Source organism: Hordeum vulgare, chromosome 4H (assembly GCF_904849725.1).
Source record: "Hordeum vulgare subsp. vulgare chromosome 4H, MorexV3_pseudomolecules_assembly, whole genome shotgun sequence".
NCBI classification, from domain to species: Eukaryota; Viridiplantae; Streptophyta; class Magnoliopsida; order Poales; family Poaceae; genus Hordeum; species Hordeum vulgare.
Window position 1 is genome coordinate 277,584,275 of NC_058521.1, and position 18,154 is coordinate 277,602,428.

Genomic DNA, 18,154 nt, shown 5'->3' on the forward strand with positions numbered 1-18,154 from the left:
TCGCATGGGAAACAAAAAATTTCCTATGCGCACGAAGACCTATCATGGTGATGTCCATCTACGAGAGGAGATTTGGATCTACGTACCCTTGTAGATCGCACAACAGGAAGCGTTAAGAAACGCGGTTGATGTAGTGGAACGTCTTCACGTCCCTCGAACCGCCCCACGAACCGTCCCACGAACCGTCCCGCGATCCGTACCACGAACCGTCTCGCGATCCGTTGCACGAACCGTTGATACGTTTCAAACGTATCTATAATTTTTGATCGTTTCAGGCTGTTATCTTGTCTTCTTTGGTTGTTTTATGTACCTTTTATATCTTTTTTGGGACTAACTTATTAATTTAGTACCAAGTGCCAGTTCCTGTTTTTCCGTGTTTTTGTCTCTTCTCAGGTCTGATTTTGGAACGGAGTCCAAATGGAAGAAAAACCCCAAAATAATGTTTTCCCGAACGAAAGAAGACCAGGGGGCTTTTGGACCAAGCCAGGTGGGCTCCAGGGAGCCCACAAGCCCCCACTCCGCCACCAGGGGGAGGCGGCGGTGGGCAGGCTTGTGGCCTCCCTGGCCGCCCCCTGACCTAGGTTTTTGGCCTATAAATTCCCAAATATTCCGCAAAAAATCAGGGGAGCCTCGAAAATACTTTTCCGCCGCCGCAAGCTTCCGTTTCCATGACATCTCATCTGGAGACCCTTCCCGGCACCCTACCGGAGGGGACTTTTGAGTTGGAGGGCTTCTTCATCATCATCATCACCCCTCCAATGACTCGTGAGTAGTTCACTTCAGACCTACAGGTCCGTAGTTAGTAGCTAGATGGCTTTTTCTCTATCTTGTATCTTCAATACAAAGTTCTCCATGATCTTCATGGAGATTTATCCAATGTAATCTTCTTTGGCGGTGTGTTTGTCTAGATCCGATGAATTGTGGGTTTGTGATCAGATTATCTATGATATATATTTGAGTCTTTGCTGATTTCTTATATGCATGATTTGATACCCTTGTAAGTCTCTCCGAGTCTTGGGTTTTGTTTGGCCAACTAGATGTTTGATTCTTGCAATGGGAGAAGTGCTTGGTTTTGGGCTCTACCATGTGGTGACCTTTCCCAGTAACAGTAGTGGCAGCAAGGCACACATCAAGCAGTTGCCATCAAGGGTAAAAAGATGGGGTTTTTTATAATTGGTTTGAGAATATCCCTCTACATCATGTCATCTTGCTTAAGGAGTTACTCTATTCTTATGGACTTAATACACTAGATGCATGCTGGATAGCGGTCGACGTGTCGAATAATAGTAGTAGATGCAGAAAGTATCGGTCTACTTGTTTCGGACGTGATGCCTATAGAAATAATCATTGCATAGATATCGTCACGACTTTGCACGGTTCTATCAATTGCTCGATAGTAATTTTTTCACCCACCGTCTACTTGCTTTCATGAGAGAAGCCACTAGTAAACACTACGTCCCCCGGGTCTATTCACAACCATCATTTACACCTCTACTTTTACTTTGCTTTGTTACTTTGTTGCTTTCAATTCTCACTTGGCAAACAATCTATAAGGGATTGACAACCCCTTCATAGCGTTGGGAGCAAGTTTTTGTGTTTGTGTAGGATCTTGAGATACTCCTCCACTGGATTGATACCTTGGTTCTCAAACTGAGGGAAGTACTTACAACCGCGACGCTACATCACCCTTTCCGCTTCGAGGGAACACCAACACAAGGCTCCAAGGCGATGGGGGAAATCCTTTGCATACTTGCCTAGGAAGTCCCTTAAGGCGTAGCCGCAGCAGAAGGATCAAGCCAAGTATTCTCCCGTCGACGTGCCTATTTCTGACGCTATTGGAAGGTCTTTTGTTGGAGTAGCAGAAGTATTTCTGGCGCCGTTGCAGGGGATACACAGCAAACATCAGAAGTATTTCTGGCGCCGTCGCCGGGGAGGTGAAATCAAGATCTATCCAAGTAGGTCTCACAAACTCATCTCTTGCATTTACTTTTGTTGTCAGTTGCCTCTCGTTTTCTCTCCCCCACTTCACATTTGCCATTTTCATTCGCCTTTCGCCTTCGTCGTTTTCTTTTGCCTTTGCCGGTTTCTTGCTTGCTTGTGTGCTGTTTGTTGTTGAAGACATCATGTCTGAAAACACCAAACTTTGCGACTTCTCGAGCACTAATAATAATGATTTTATTAGTACTCTGATGGCTCCCGCCACTAGTGCGGAATTGTATGAAATCAACGCAGCTTTGCTGAATCTTGTTATGAAAGAGCAATTCTCTGGCCTTCCTAGTGAAGATGTCGCATCCCATCTCAATACCTTCATTGAGCTTTGCGATATGCAAAAGAAAAGAGATGTGGATAATGAGGTGATTAAGTTGAAACTTTTTCCTTTCTCGTTGCGAGATCGCGCAAAAACTTGGTTTTCTTCTTTGCCTAAAAATAGTATCGATTCTTGGGATAAGTGCAAAGATGCTTACATATCCAAGTATTTTCCGCCGGCTAAGATCATCTCCTTACGTAACGATATCATGAATTTTAGGCAACTTGATCATGAACACGTTGCACAATCTTGGGAGAGGATGAAGCTTATGATTAGAAATTGTACCGCTCATGGCTTGAGTTTGTGGATGATTATACAAATCTTTTATGCTCGCTTGAATTTCGCTTCTCCCAATATCTTGGACTCCACCTCAGGTGGAACGTTCATGGAAATCACGTTAGGAGACGCCACAAAATTCCTAGATAATATCATGACCAACTACTCTCAGTGGCACATTGAAAGGTCGCCTGCTAGCAAAAAGGTGCACGCTATAGAAGAGATTAACTCGCTTAGTGCTAAGATGGACGAGTTGATGAATTTGGTTGCTAGTAGAAACTCTATCGTAGATCCTAATGACATTCCACTATCTTCTTTGATTGAGAGTAGCAACGCTAGTTTGGACGTGAATTTCGTTGGTAGGAACAATTTTGGCAACAACAATGCTTTTAGAGGAAACTATGTTCCTGGGCCTTTTCCTAGTAACTCCTCTAACAATTATGGCGGTTCCTATGGCAACACTTATGGAAATCACAACAAATTACCCTCTGATCTAGAGAGTAATATCAAAGAGTTCATCAACTCTCAAAAGATTTTCAATGCGTCCATAGAGGAAAAACTACTCAAAATAGATGATTTGGTTAAGAGCGTTGATAGGATGTCTTGTGATATTGATGCTTTGAAAGTTAGATGCACTCCTCCCAAGATCAACTTGGATGAAACTTTGAAAGCTATGCGTGTTTCCATGAATGAGAGCAAAGAAAGAACCGCCCAAATTCGCGCTAGACATGAATGGTTTAAAAGGGTGCGTTCTAGTGATGCAAATCATTAAGATCTTAAAGTGCTTGGTGTGCCTCCTCTTGAATCTTTGTTTTCGCGTGTCAAACCCACTTATGGAGGGTCTGGATATGAATCCACTTTGGTTGAAAAATGCCCCAATGATTCAGAGTCCACCTATCTTGATGATAAAGATGTGGACAGTGGAGTAGAAGAAGTCAAAATTTTCGGTAGTAATGAAACTCCCATTTTGGATTTCAAGGAATTCAATTATGATAATTTCTCCTTGTTTGAATGCATTTCTTTGATGCTATCCATTGCAAACTCTCCACATGCTTATAGTCAAAGCAAAGCCTTTACTGCGCATATCGTAGATGTTATGATGAAATCTATTGAAGAGAAGCTCGAACTAGAAGTCTCTATACCTAGAAAACTTCATGATGAGTGGGAACCTACTATCAAAATCAAGATCAGAAACTATGAGTGCAATGCGTTGTGTGATTTGGGTGCTAGTGTTTCCGCGATTCCAAAGTCTATATGTGATATTCTTGGTTTTCATGAGATTGAAGAGTGTTCTCTTAATTTGCATCTTGCGGATTCTACTGTCAAGAAACCCATGGGGAGGATCGATGATGTTCTTATTGTTGCAAATAAGAACTATGTACCCATGGATTTCATTGTACTTGACATAGATTGCAATCCTTCATGTCCCATTATTCTTGATAGACCTTTCCTAAGGACTATTGGTGCTACCATCGATATGAAGGAAGGGAATATTAGATTTCAATTTCCTTTAAAGAAGGGCATGGAATAATTTACTAGAAAGAAAATAAGATTGCCTTATGAATCTATGATGAGGGCTACCTATGGTTTGAGCACCAAAGATGACTATACGTGATTCCATCACTTTCGCCTAGCTAAGGGCGTTAAACAAAAGCGCTTGTTGGGAGCCAACCCAACGAATCTCTCCTTTTTATTTCTTTTTTGTGCTTTCCACACTTTCATAGTTCTGTTATGATTGTGTTTTTTTGTTTCTTTTGCATTTGTGCCAAGAAAAACCGTTATGATTAGTCTTGGGGATGATCGTTTGGTCATGCTGGAAAAGACAGAAACTTTCTGCTCACGAAAAGAATTTTCATTTTTTTTCTGTAAGAGATTTTGAGTTGATTCTTCTTGCTGCTGATTTATATGCAAATTCTTCAGACTGTCGTAAGTTTTCAGAATTTTGGAAGTACCATAGGCATACGAAATATACAGATTGCTACAGACTGGTCTGCTGTTAACAGATTCTGTTTTTGTTGTGTTGGTTGCTTATTTTGATGAAACTATGGATAGTATCGGGTGGTATTAGCCATGGAAGATAGAAAGTACAGTAACCCAACATCAGCACAAGTAGAATTTAAGTTGCTACAGTACCTAAGGAAGTGGTGGTTTGCTTTCTTGTACTAATGTTATCACGAGTTTTTGTTTAAGTTTCGTGTTGTGAAGTTTTCAAGTTTTGGATGAAGTTCTTATGGACAAAGAGATAAAGAGTGGCAAAAGATCAAGCTTGGGGATGCCCAAGGCACCCCAAGAGATTCAAGGATGCCGTAAAATCCTAAGCTTGGGGATGCCCCGGGAAGGCATCCCCTGTCTCGTCTTCAATCCATGGGTAACGTTACTTGGGGCTATATTTTTATTCACCACATGTTATGTGTTTTTGCTTGGAGCGTCTTGTATCGTAGGAGTCTTTTTTTTTGTTGTGTCACAATCATCCTTACTGCAAACCTAGAGAGAGAGACATGCACACACCATGACTTTGTCGAGCTTCACTTATATCTTTTGGTAGACAATTCAACTCACATGTGCTTCACTTATATCTTTTGAGCTAGATACTTTTTCTCTATGTGCTTCACTTATATATTTTAGATCACAGCGGTGTGTGGCTTGGTAGTTGATCTATGCTTTAAAAGTAGTCTCAAAAGAGGTAGTTATCCTAAGGGATACGAAAACTTCCACCTTCATGTGCATTGAATAGTTAGAGAAGTTTGATTCATCTCAATTAGTTTTGAGTTGTGGTTATGGTAATATTGAAGTCATGCTAGTAAGGTGTTGTGGATCTAGAAATACTTGTGTTGAAGTTAGTGATTCCCGTTGCATGCACGTATGGTGAACCGCTATGTGATGAAAACTGAGCATGATTAGTCTTTTGGTTGTCATCCTTTGCGTGGCAGTCGGGATCATTCGATGGTTTATACCTACCAACCCTTCCCCTAGGAGTATGCGTTGAATGCTTTGTTTCGATTACTAATCAAAATTTTGCAACAAGTATATGAGTTCTTCATGACTAATGTTGAGTCCATGGTTTAGATGCACTTTCACCTACCAGCATCACTATCTTCTTAGTGTCGTGCAACTTTCGCCGGTGCACAAAACCCACCATTAGCCTCCCTCAAAACAGCCACTATACCTACCTACTATGGCTTTTTCAAAGTCATTCCAAGATATATTGCCATGCAACTACCACCATGACATATGCCACCACGTCCACATTGCCATTGCATGATCGTAAGATAGCTAGCATGATGTTTCCATTGATGTCTATGCCATGCTAGATCATTGCCACGGTACACTACCGAAGGCATTCCATTTAGAGTCATCGTTACTCTAAGTTTTGAGTTGAAAGTGTGATGATCATCATTAATGGAGCATTTTCCCATGTGAGGAAATAAAAGAGGCCAAAGAAGCCCACCAAAAAAAAGAGGCCAAAGAAGCCCACCAAAAAAAAAGAGGCCAAAGAAGCCCACCAAAATAAAAAAATGAGAGAAAAAGAGAGAAGGGACAATGCTACCACTTTTTCCACACTTGTGCATATTAAGCACCATGATCTTCATGATTGAGAGTCTCTCATTTCGTCACCACCATATAGCTAGTCGGAAATTTTCATTATATAACTTGGCTTGTATATTCCAATTATAGGCTTCCTCAAAACTGCCTTAGGTCTTCGTGAGCAAGCAAGTTGGATGCACACCCACTAGTTTTCTTTAAGAGCTTTCACATACTCGTAGCTCTAGTGCATCATTTGTGTGGCAATCCCTACTCATGCACATTGATATCTATTGATGAGCATCTCCACAGCTCATTGATATGCCTAGTTAATGTGACTATCTTCTCTTTTTTTTGTCTTGCAACCTCCACTACATTCCACACCATCTATAGTGCTATAATCGTGGCTCACGCTCATGTATTGCGTGAGGGTTGAAAATGTTTGAGAAAGTAAAGATGTGAAACAATTACTTAGCAAATACCGGGGTTGTGCTTGATTTAAAATCGTTGTGCACTCATGATAGAGCATAGCCAGACTATATGCTTTTATAGGGATAACTTTCTTTTGTCCTTGTTATTTTGAAAGTTCATGATTACTTTGCTAGTTTGCTTGAATTATTATTGTTCCTGCGTAAATAGCATACTATTGTTTTGAATATAATGGATCTGAACATTCATGTCACATAAGAGGAATTACAAAGGACACCTATGCTAGGTAGCATTAAAGCATCAAAAATTCATTCTTATCACTTCCCTACTCGAGGACGAGCAGGAGTTAAGCTTGGGGATGCTTGATACTTCTCAAACGTATCTATAATTTTTTATGGTCTCACGCTGTTATCTTGTCTTCTTTGGTTTTTTTTTGTACCTTTTATACCTTTTTTGGGACTAACTTATTAATTCAGTGCCTAGTGTCAGTTCCTGTTTTTTCCGTGTTTTTGACTCTTTTCAGATCTGATTTTGGAATGGAGTCCAAACGGAAGAAAAACCCCAAAATGATTTTTTCCCGAACGGAAGAAGACCAGGGGGCTTTTGGGCCAAGCCAGGTGGGCTCCAGGGAGCCCACAAGCCCCCACTCCGCCACCAGGGGGAGGCGGCGGTGGGCAGGCTTGTGGCCTCCCTGTGCGCCCCCTAACCTAGGTTTTTGGCCTATAAATTCCCAAATATTCCGCAAAAAATTAGGGGAGCCTCGAAAATACTTTTCCGCCGCCGCAAGATTCCGTTTCCGCGAGATCTCATCTAGAGAACCTTCCCGGCACCCTGCTAGAGGGGACTTTTGAGTTGGAGGGCTTCTTCATTATCATCATCGCCCCTCCAATGACTCGTGAGTAGTTCACTTCAGACCTACGGGTCCGTAGTTAGTAGCTAGATGGCTTCTTGTCTCTCTTGGATCATCAATACAAAATTCTCCATGATCTTCATGGAGATCTATCCGATGTAATCTTCTTTGGCGATGTGTTTGTCGAGATCCGATGAATTGTGGATTTGTCATCAGATTATCTATGATATATATTTGAGTCTTTGCTGATTTCTTATATGCATGATTTGATATCCTTGTAAGTCTCTCCGAGTCTTGGGTTTTATTTGGCCAACTAGATCTATGATTCTTGCAATGGGAGAAGTGCTTGGTTTTGGGTTCTACCATGTGGTGACCTTTCCCAGTGACAGTAGGGGCAGCAAGGCACACATCAAGTAGTTGCCATCAAGGGTAAAAATATGGGGTCTTTATCATTGGTTTGAGATTATCCCTCTACATCATGTCATCTTGCTTAAGGCGTTACTATGTTCTTATGGACTCAATACACTAGATGCATGCTGGATAGCGGTCGACGTGTGGAGTAATAGTAGTAGATGCAGAAAGTATCGGTCTACTTGTTTCGGACGTGATGCCTATAGAAATAATCATTGCATAGATATCGTCACGACTTTGTGTGGTTCTATCATTTGCTCGACAGTAATTTGTTCACCCACCGTCTACTTGCTTTCATGAGAGAAGCCACTAGTAAACACTACGGCCCCCGGGTATATTCACATCCATCGTTTACACCTTCGCTTTTACTTTGCTTTGTTACTTGTTGCTTGCAGTTCTCACTTGGCAAATAATCTATAAGGGATTGACAACCCCTTCATAGCGTTGGGAGCAAGTTTTTGTGTTTGTGTAGGATCTTGAGATACTCCTCCACTGGATTGATACCTTGGTTCTCAAACTGAGGGAAGTACTTACCACCGCTATGCTACGTCACCCTTTCCGCTTCGAGGGAACACCAACGCAAGGCTCCAAGGCCATGGGGGAAATTCTTTGCATACTTGCCTAGGAAGTCCCTTAAGGCGTAGCCGCAGCAGAAGGATCAAGCCAAGTATTCTCCCGTCGACGTGCCTATTTCTGGCACTATTGGAAGGTCTTTTGTTGCAGTAGCAGAAGTATTTCTGGCACCGTTGCCGGGGATACACACCAAACATCAACCGTCCCGCGATCTGTCCCACGAACCATCTCGCTATCCGTTGCACGAACCGTCTTGAGATCCGTCTCATGATCTGTTCCGATCTAGTGTCGAATGGACGACACCTCCGTGTTTAGCACAGGTACAGCTCGATGACGATCTCGACCTTCTTGATCCAACAAGAGGGGCGGAGAGGTAGAAGAGTTCTCCGGCAGCGTGACGGCGCGCCAGTGGTGGTGATGATCTACTCCGGGAGGGCTTTGCCTAAGCTCCACAGAAATACGATCTAGAGGAAAAACTGCATGGTATAGGGTCGAGCAGCACGTGGCAAAGTTGTGTCTCAAAAACCCTCAATACCTCTGGTATATATAGGAGGGACGGAGGGGAAGAGGCAGCCTCAAACCCTCAAGGTTTGGCCGAAATTGGAGGTGGAGGAGTCCTACTCCAACCCTACTTGGAGTAGGATTCCACCTTCCCACTTGGAAACTCTTTCCACCTTGTGTTTTTTCCTTCTCAAACCTTATGGTTCTTAGTGGGAAATTATTCCAGCCCACTAGGGGCTGGTTTATCTCTTCCCATAGCCCATGAGACCCTTTGGGGCGTTACACCCCTCCCGATGGTCCCCGACACCCATCCCGGCACTCCCGGTACACTACCGATGAGCCCGAAACTTTTCCGGTGACGAAAACAGGACTTCCTATATATCAATCTTTACCTCCGGACAATTCCGGGGCTCCCCGTGATGTCCTAGACCTCATCTGCGACTCCGAACAACTTTCGGTTACCAACACCTATAACTCAAATATACTGAAACGTCACCGAACCGTAAGTGTGCAGACCCTGCGGGTTCGAGAACTATGTAGACATGACCTGAGACACTCCTCGGTCAATATCCAATAGCGGGACCTGGATTCCCATATTGGATCCTACATATTCTCTGAAGATCTTATCAGTTGAACCTCAGTGCCAAGGATTCATATAATCCCGTATGCCATTCCCTTTGTCCTTCGGTATGTTACTTGCCCGAGATTCGATCATCGGTATCCACATACCTATTTCAATCTCGTTACCGGCAAGTCTCTTTATTCATTCCGTAGCCCAAGATCCCGTGACTTACAGTTAGTCACATTGCTTGCAAGGCTTGTGTGTGATGTTGTATTACCGAGTAGGCCCCGAGATACCTCTCCGTCACACGGAGTGACAAATCCCAGTTTTGAGCCATACTAACTCAACGGACACCTTCGGAGATACCTGTAGAGCACCTTTATAGTCACTCAGTTACGTTGCGACGTTTGATGCACACAAGGTATTCCTTCGGTGCCAGTGAGTTATACGATCTCATGGTCATAGGAACAAATACTTGACACACAGAAAACAATAGCAATAAAACGACACGATCAATATGCTACGTTCATAGTTTGGGTCTTTTCCATTCACATGATTCTCCTAATGATGTGATCCCGTTACCAAGTAACAACACTTGCCTATGGCCAGGAAACCTTGACCATCTTTGATCAACGAACTAGTCAACTAGAGGCTCGCTAGGGACAGTGTGTTGTCTATGTATCCACACATGTATTTGAGTTTCCAATCAATACAATTCTAGCATGAATAATAAACGATCATCACGAACAAAGAAATATAATAATAACTAATTTATTATTACCTCTAGGGCATATTTCCAATTGTCTCCCACTTGCACTAGAGTCAATAATCTAGTCCACATCACTATGTGATTCTAACGAATCCAACACCCTTACAGTTCTTGGGTTTGATCATGTCTTGCTTGTGAGAGAGGTTTTAGTCGACGGTTTTGAACCCTTTCAGATCCGAGTGAGATTTACAAATATTTATGTCATCTTATAGATGCTGCTACAATGTGTTATTCGGAAATATTCCAAATATCTACTCTACCATACGAATCCGTTTCACTACTCATAGTTATTCGGATTAGTGTCAAAGCTCGCATCGACGTAACCCTTTACGACGAACTCTTTAACCACCTCCATAATCGAGAAAAAAATCCTTAGTCCATTAGTTACTAAGGATAACTTTGACCGCTGATCAGTGATTCAATCCTGGATCACTCTGTGTACCTCTTAACAGATTTGTAGCAAGGCAGATATCAGGTGCGGTACTCAGCATGGCATACTTTAGAGTCTACGGCTAAGGTATAGAAGACAACCTTCGCCTATTATCTTTATTCTGTCGGGGTCGGGTTTTTAGTCTTACTCAAATTCACACCTTACAACACAACCAAGAACTCCTTCTTTGCTGATCTATTTTGAACTCCTTCAAAAACTTGTCAAGGCATGCATCTTGTTGAAACTTCTATTAAGCGTTTCGATCTATCTCCATAGATCTTGATGCTCAACGTTCAAGTAGCTCAATCCAGGTATCCCTTTGAAAACTCGCCACACCTCCGAACAGGTTCGCCTCAACTCCCTCCGTATCAGCCTTGACGCAGCCGAGGAGGACATTGCTGGCCGCGAGAGGGCGCTCAACGGCCGCCTTCGTGCAAAAGAAGAGGAGGTCGAGCGTCTCGTGGTGCAGCATACCCAAGAGTTGGCGGAGCAGCACAAAAATGCCCTTGACACCGAGGCCTCCGACTTCACTGTGGAGTTAAAGAACATGGCGGGCAGGGTCGTCGCTGCTGAAGGGGCCAAGGAGGAGCTTGTCACACGGGCGAGGGAGCTTGAAGCAAACCTTGCCGAGCACAAGAAGGAGGTATTGGAGCTGAGGAACAAGAGGGAAAAGACCCTCTCTAGCTTGAAGGAGGCTCAAGCCGCTGCCTCCAACACTTCCGCCAAGCTCCTCTACACCGACAACGTTGTCGCCACGCTGCAAGAGAAACTGGCCTCTTCGGAGCAAGCTCTCCAAGACAGTCGAACTAGCGAGGAGGCCCTGGTCATGAAGCTCTAGGGCGAGGCCGACGAGCTCAAGTCCATTTCAGCGGCCCGCTCAGCTTATGCGCGCGACGTGCAGTTGTGGACTGAGCATCTTGTCGACGTGGCCGGAAGGGTTGACACACAAAAGTCCGCCATGGGCATCCAGGGCTTCGGCTACCCTTCAGACCCAGCGGTGTCCCATAGCGTCTGGTTGACCTTGTTCTTCGAAGGCGTGGAGGATGCTTTGGAGCAGCGCCTGGTTGGTGAGTCAGCGCGCCTTGCTGACGAGTCCCGCGGGCTCTGCCGAGGCGTTCTTTTGAAGGTGCTCACCAAACTGGCGTACCGAAACCCCGGCATGAGCGTCACCCCTAGGCGCATACTAGAGGGCGTGGACCTCAAGGCGCTCGAAGAGGGTGCAAGGATCGCGCCGGGATGAACGGTTTCGCGTACCCCTGTCCCTGCGATCTTAAACTCATGGGCACTTTTAATCTTAAAATGCGCTTATCAGCGTTTGTAATATACTAGTTATTTTTCTCGACTCGCTGTGATTTCCTTTCAGCCGCCCTTTCTTTATATGGTTTATCCTTGTGTTGTGTTTCCACCGGTATGTCTTGCCGGGGATGTCACGGGAGATAGGCGTCGGCCTCCTTGACGGAGTCGTCACCACCGAGGAGGCGCCTTGCCGCCTCTCTGTTTTGACTTCGCACTATCGAGCACGTCTTTTTTCAACTAGGCTCCGATTAGAGGCCGCTAGTTGACAGGCGCGCTTCCAGATAGTATTTAGGGCACCCACGGCTAGGCTCTTCGGCGCACAAGTTTTCCATATAAGTGTTTTGAAGGGGCTGGTAAGGAGCCACACCTTGAGCCAGGAGTTTATTCGGAGTTTTTGTCACCTATCACTTGGACCGCCACTCTCCTTTTGACTCCGGGCTCGTTCTTGTTCCGTATGTTGTATGCCTCCTCCTCTTCTCCCCTAGGCAAACTTGTGTGCGGAGGAGGACCTGTCCTTTGCGGTAAGAGAGAAGAGAAAATAGACATAGATATCTCGGTGCTTGTCATTTTATGCCCTACACCAAACCCTAGATTATATGCATGCATGTTTTAATCATGAGAAATCTAGATGATGCATGATGCTAAACCTTATTTGACTGCACTCAGGGTCTTCGCCTGGCTTTGTAAGGATTAAATGCAACATCGGCAAGACTTCTACGAAAGGTGGTCCCCGGTGTACCCGGCGGCCTCTCCCTATGGGTAGAACTTGCGAGGATGTTCGATGTTCCACGAGTTGCTCACCGGAATTCCATCCTATTTCTCCAGCCGGACTGCGCCAGGCCTGGTGACTCACACTACCCGATATGGGCTTTCCCACTTTGGCGTCAACTTGTTTGAGTTCTTGGCTGACTGAACGTGCCGAAGTACAAGGTCGCCTTCCTCAAGACTTCGGGCTCGCACCTTGCGGCTGTGGTAGCGACGCAGGGCTTGATTGTAGCGAGAGGCTCGCACACCTGCCTGAAGACGACTTTCCTCAAGGAGCATGGCGTCGTCTTGGTGTTGTTGCTCTTCCTCGAGCTCATCGCGAGCGAGCACCCGAGGTGATCCGTAAATGAGTTTCGTGGGAAGAACTGCCTCCGCCCCGTAGACCAGGGAGAAGCGTGTCTGGCCGATGGCAAAATTTGGCGTTGTTCTAGTCGACCAAAGAACCTCCGGCAGCTCGTCAATCCAGCTCCTTCCATGTTTGCGCAGCTTGTCAAAAGTTCTCGTTTTCAGCCCTCGCAGCACTTCAACATTTTCCCTTTTCGCCTGCCCATTGCTCCTTCGGTGGACAACAGAAGCAAAGCATATTCGGCTTTCGAGGTATTGGGCGTACTGCATGAAGGCACGGCTTGTGAATTGAGTGTTGTTGTTTGTGATGATCCTATTTTGGACACCAAAACAGTAGACTGTCCTCTTGAAGAACTTAATGGCTGATTGTGCAGTCACCTTCCTCACAGGCTCCACTTCCGGCCAGTTTGCGAACTTGTCGATTACCATTTACAAGTACTCAAAGCCCCCGGCAGCGCAGGGAAAGGGGCCGAGTATATCGAGCCCCTAGACCGAAAATGGACAGGAGAGAGGGATTGTCTGGAGTGCTTGAGCTGGATGATCACCTTTCTTCAAATGGAACTGACACACTTCACACTTGGTTACTAGTGCCATTGCATCCCAGAGAGCTATGGGCCAAAAGAAGCATTGCCGAAATTATTTGCCGGTCAGCACTTTTGACCCTTTGTGGGAGCCACATATGCCTCCGTGTATCTTGACCAACAGCTCCAGGCCTTCGTCTTGGGGAATGCACTTCAATTTCACTCCGTTCACTCGTCTTATGTATAGAGTGTTGTCGATGAACTTATACATATTGGACTGATGGCTACTCTTTCTCCTTCTTCCTGCTCTTTGGGAAGGCCCCAGTCTGAAGGTACTGGACGATTCGTTGTGCCCATGCCGGAGCGCGTGGTTCGACGGCAAGGACCAAATTCATGTCTTTTGCCGGGGTGGTATCCCCCCGGGCAAGCTTGACGTCTTCCTCGGCAATCTCTCTCCCAGCAAGACCCTTGCCAGAATTTGCCGGCAGGTCTGTTGGGAAGTAATTGCTGGAGTCAAACTTCCTTATCTTTTCTTGCCGAGATGATGTCGTCATGGAGGGTTGGGTGAGTTGTAGCCCGAAAGTCCCTGGTTCCACAGGTAACTTAAGGTTTGCACGCTTCGACAGGTCGTCAGCGATAGTATTTTCGGCACGGGGGATGTGCTCTGCTTGTAGCCCATCGAAGCGCTCTTCCAGCTTCCTCACTTCTTGGACGTATGCCTCCATCAGCGGGCTCTGGTAGTCCTTGTTGACTTGCTGGACGAACAGCTGCGAGTAGCCTCTGAAGACCAACTTTCTTATTCTGAGGTCTACTGCGATCCTTAGATCAGCGAGGAGCCCCTCGTACTCTGCAGTATTATTGGTCGACTTCTCCCGAGGGAAGTACATCTGCACCATGTACTTCAGGTATTCTCCGGTGGGGGCGACAAGTAGCACGCCGGCCCCTGCCCTTGGAGCGAGAACGCGCCGTCAAAGTAAATGTTCCACTCTTGGCTTGCTTCCTTGCCCGGGAGGGCTGATTTTTGAATCTCGTCGTCGGGTGTTGGAGTCCACTCAGCAATAAACTATGCCAGTGTTATTCTCTAGATGGTTGAAGTGCTCTGGAACTTTAAGCAGTTGAATAACTACAATGCCCATTCCACTATCCTTCAAGTGGCATCAGCGTTACGTAGAACCCTCTGTAGTGGGAAACTGGTGACAACGATGACCTCATGTGCCTGGAATTAATGGCGCAGCTTCCTCAAGGCCATGAGGAGGCCGAAGAGCAATTATTGCACCCCCGAGTATCTCGACCGCACCCCTTGTAGGAGAGAGCTGACGAAATAGACGGGGCGCTGCACCACTCTCTTCTTTCGCGTCGGCTCTTCGGATCGCGGCGGTCTGGCATTGTCGATCCCTTCCTCTGTTGGGGACCTTGGCTCACGAGCCGTCCCTGCTTCGCCTGATGGTGTATCTTCTGCCAGCATAGCTTCAGCCTATTCCCTCTGTGCCACCAAAGCGGCGTTAACCACTTGGTTGGTCGCGGCCAGGTACATGAGCAGCGGCTCATGTGGCCTAGGCGTGACCAGGGTTGGCATAGTGGAAAGATACTTCTTCAGGTCTTGCAACGCTGCTTCTGCCTCCGGGGTCCACTGCATGGACCCTCCGTTTTACAAGATTCTGAAAAAGGACAAGGCATGCTGAGCGGACTTGGAGATGAATCTGTTCAAAGCGGCAACACAGCCGGCTAGGCGCCGCACATCCATGACGCGCTTTGGTGCCTCGATCTTTTCGATGGCCTTGATCTTGTCGGGATTAGCTTCGATTCCCCGCTGGGACACGAAGAACCCGAGAAGCTTTTCGGATGGGACACCGAAGACACACTTTTCAGGGTTGGGCTTGAGGTTGTTCTTGCGTAGGTTGGCGAACGTCTCCTCCAAATCTTGTATGAGCGTCGCCTTGTCCTTGGTTTTGACCACTATGTCATCCATATAAGCTTCCATGTTTGTGCAGAGCTGGGGCTCAAAACCAATCTAGATCACCCTCGCGAATGTGGACCCGGCATTCTTCAACCTGAAAGGCATACGCACGAAGCAGTATGTGCCGCACGGGGTGATGACCGCGGTCTTCTCTTCATCTTCCTCGGCCATGAAAATCTGGTGATATCCCGAGTAGGCGTCGAGGAAGGACAACAGATCACAACCAGCAGTGGAGTCCACAATCTGGTCAATGCGCGGCAAAGGAAAAGGATCTTTTGGGCAAGATTTAATGACATCGGTGAAATCGATACACACCCGCCACTTCCCATTTGCGTTGCGCACCACGACTCGATTGGCCAACCACGTAGGATGGATGACTCCCCTAACTAGGCCTGCTGCTTCTAGCTTCCTGATCTCCTCGACAATGAACTCTTGCCGCTTCAGAGCTTATTTCCTCACCTTCTACTTGACCGGCCGCGCGTGAGGGCAGACAACTAGGTGGTGCTCAATCACCTTCCTGGGAACTCCGGGGATATCTGATGGTAGCCAGGCAAACACATCGAGATTCGCCCACAGGAAGCCGATGAGCGCGCTTTCCTATTTGCTGTCCAGGGTGGAACTTATGGTGAAAGTCCCACCCGTACCATCCTCCTTGGCGGGCACCTTCTTGGTCTCAGGAGGGGCAGCCTTTGACTTCTTGTCCTTGCCGGCGGATCTCTCTGGCACCTCTGCTCCGGCAACACAGTACTCTGAGGAGGTGCATTTGCCGGGGCCGGCTTGACGGGCCTCCTTGTCGGTCGTCCTCTTCCTACTTCCGGGAGCCGTGGTGGTGGGAGAGGGTTCCTTGTCGGCGGACTCCGCGGCGGCTTCCTGGTAGAGGCGGTTGGTGCAAACAAGCACGTCCTTCTTGTCGGTATTAACATTGATGACACCGATAGGACCGGGCATCTTCAATGTATTGTAGGCGTAGTGTGATGTCGCCATGAACTTGGCCAATGCGGGGCGCCCGAGGATCCCATTGTAGGCGAATGTGTTGTCGGCGACGTCGAAGACGACCTTGTCGGTCCTGTAGTTCTGGTCACTGCCGAAGGTTACCGGCAGCGTGATCTTCCCCTTTGGCTGGATCTTCCCAGGGTTGATCCCTTGAAGCGCTCCCATTTCCTCGAAATCCTCGTCTGGGATTTGCAGCCTCCGGATGACGTCAGGAGATATGAGGTTCAGGTCGGACCCGCCATCCACCAACATCTTTGTCACCTTGAGGTTGCGGATCGTTGGAGAAACCAACAATGGCAAACACCCGACCGCGGTAATTCAGTCAGGGCGATCCTCAGAGTCGAAGATGATGGGCATGCTCGACCATTTCAGGGGCTTATAGACCCTGACGGAGAGCTCGTCCGCGCTCACTTCCCACACCCACTTTTTTAGTTGGCGGTGGGAAGAGTGCAGCGACGCGTCTCCGGCGAGGCACATCATATGATTGTCCCTCTGAAACTCATGGTCGCTAGAGTCGTCCTCTCGGCCACCTTCGTCCTCATCTTCCTCCTTGTCTCATCGTCGCGCAGGCGCCTCCCGCTTGTTTCGAGCCTTGCCGGGGTACCCTCCACGGCCACCGTTCTTCCTGCTGGACCCCTCCGCACCATCTCGGGCCTTCTCTTTGTCGCGTTGCTCGTACTCAGCCTTTTGCTTTTTGGTGAGTTCCTCGACTTGGCGGCAGTCCTCGATGTCGTGGCCCTTGGTACGATGGATTCTTGCAGTAGTGTTTGCCGGAGCTGTCCGGCTTGTCAGCGGCCGCCAAGGCATGGCAGGAGTCGCACCCAGCAGCGCCTTTACCGGGGGTCTTCGCCTTAGCCTTCTTGGCGGCGGTGACGTCGCCGGAACTCTCGAGAGCAAAGACGGCCTTGCTCTTCCTTTTATTCTTGCGCTTCTTCCCCTTCCTTGATGGAGGGTCAGCATCATCGTCTTTGGAGTCAGCTTCTGTAGTGGCGCGTTTGCCAGGCAGCCTCCTCCCTTCCTCTGCCCGCGCGCACTTGTCGGCCAGAATGTAGAGCTCGGCGACGTCGGGGACGTTGTTCATCGCCAGTTCCTCCCGCATCTTCCGGTTGCGCACATTCTGATGGAACGCGCTAATGACGGCGGCTGGGTGGACATCCGGGATGTTGTGCTGAATGTGGCTAAATCTCTGGATGTACTTGTGCAGAGTTTCTCCGTCCTTCTGGGGGATGATATGCAAGTCGCTCTCCTGGCCAGGGGCTCGGTGGCCGCCAGTAAAGGCGTGGACGAAATCCTAACGCAGGTCCTTCCAGGAATATATTGAGTTCTTGGGCAGGTGCATCACCTAAGACCTCACGTTAGGTTTAAGCACCAACAGGAAGTAGTTGGCGAGTATCTTGTCGTCCTGGCCCCTGGCAGCTTGTACTACGATGGTGTAGATGTTGAGGAACTCGGACGGGTGTGTCTTGTCGTCCTACTTCTCGGGTATCTATGGCTTAAAAGTACGGGAGCTGGGCCACTTGACTCGTCGGAGCTCGGGGGTTAAGGAAAGGCAACCCACCTCGTAGGGTAGAGCATCGGCGTACCCCCGGGACGGCGTGTCCGTGATAATCTCAGCTCACTTGTCTTACTGGCTGCGCATCTCCCGC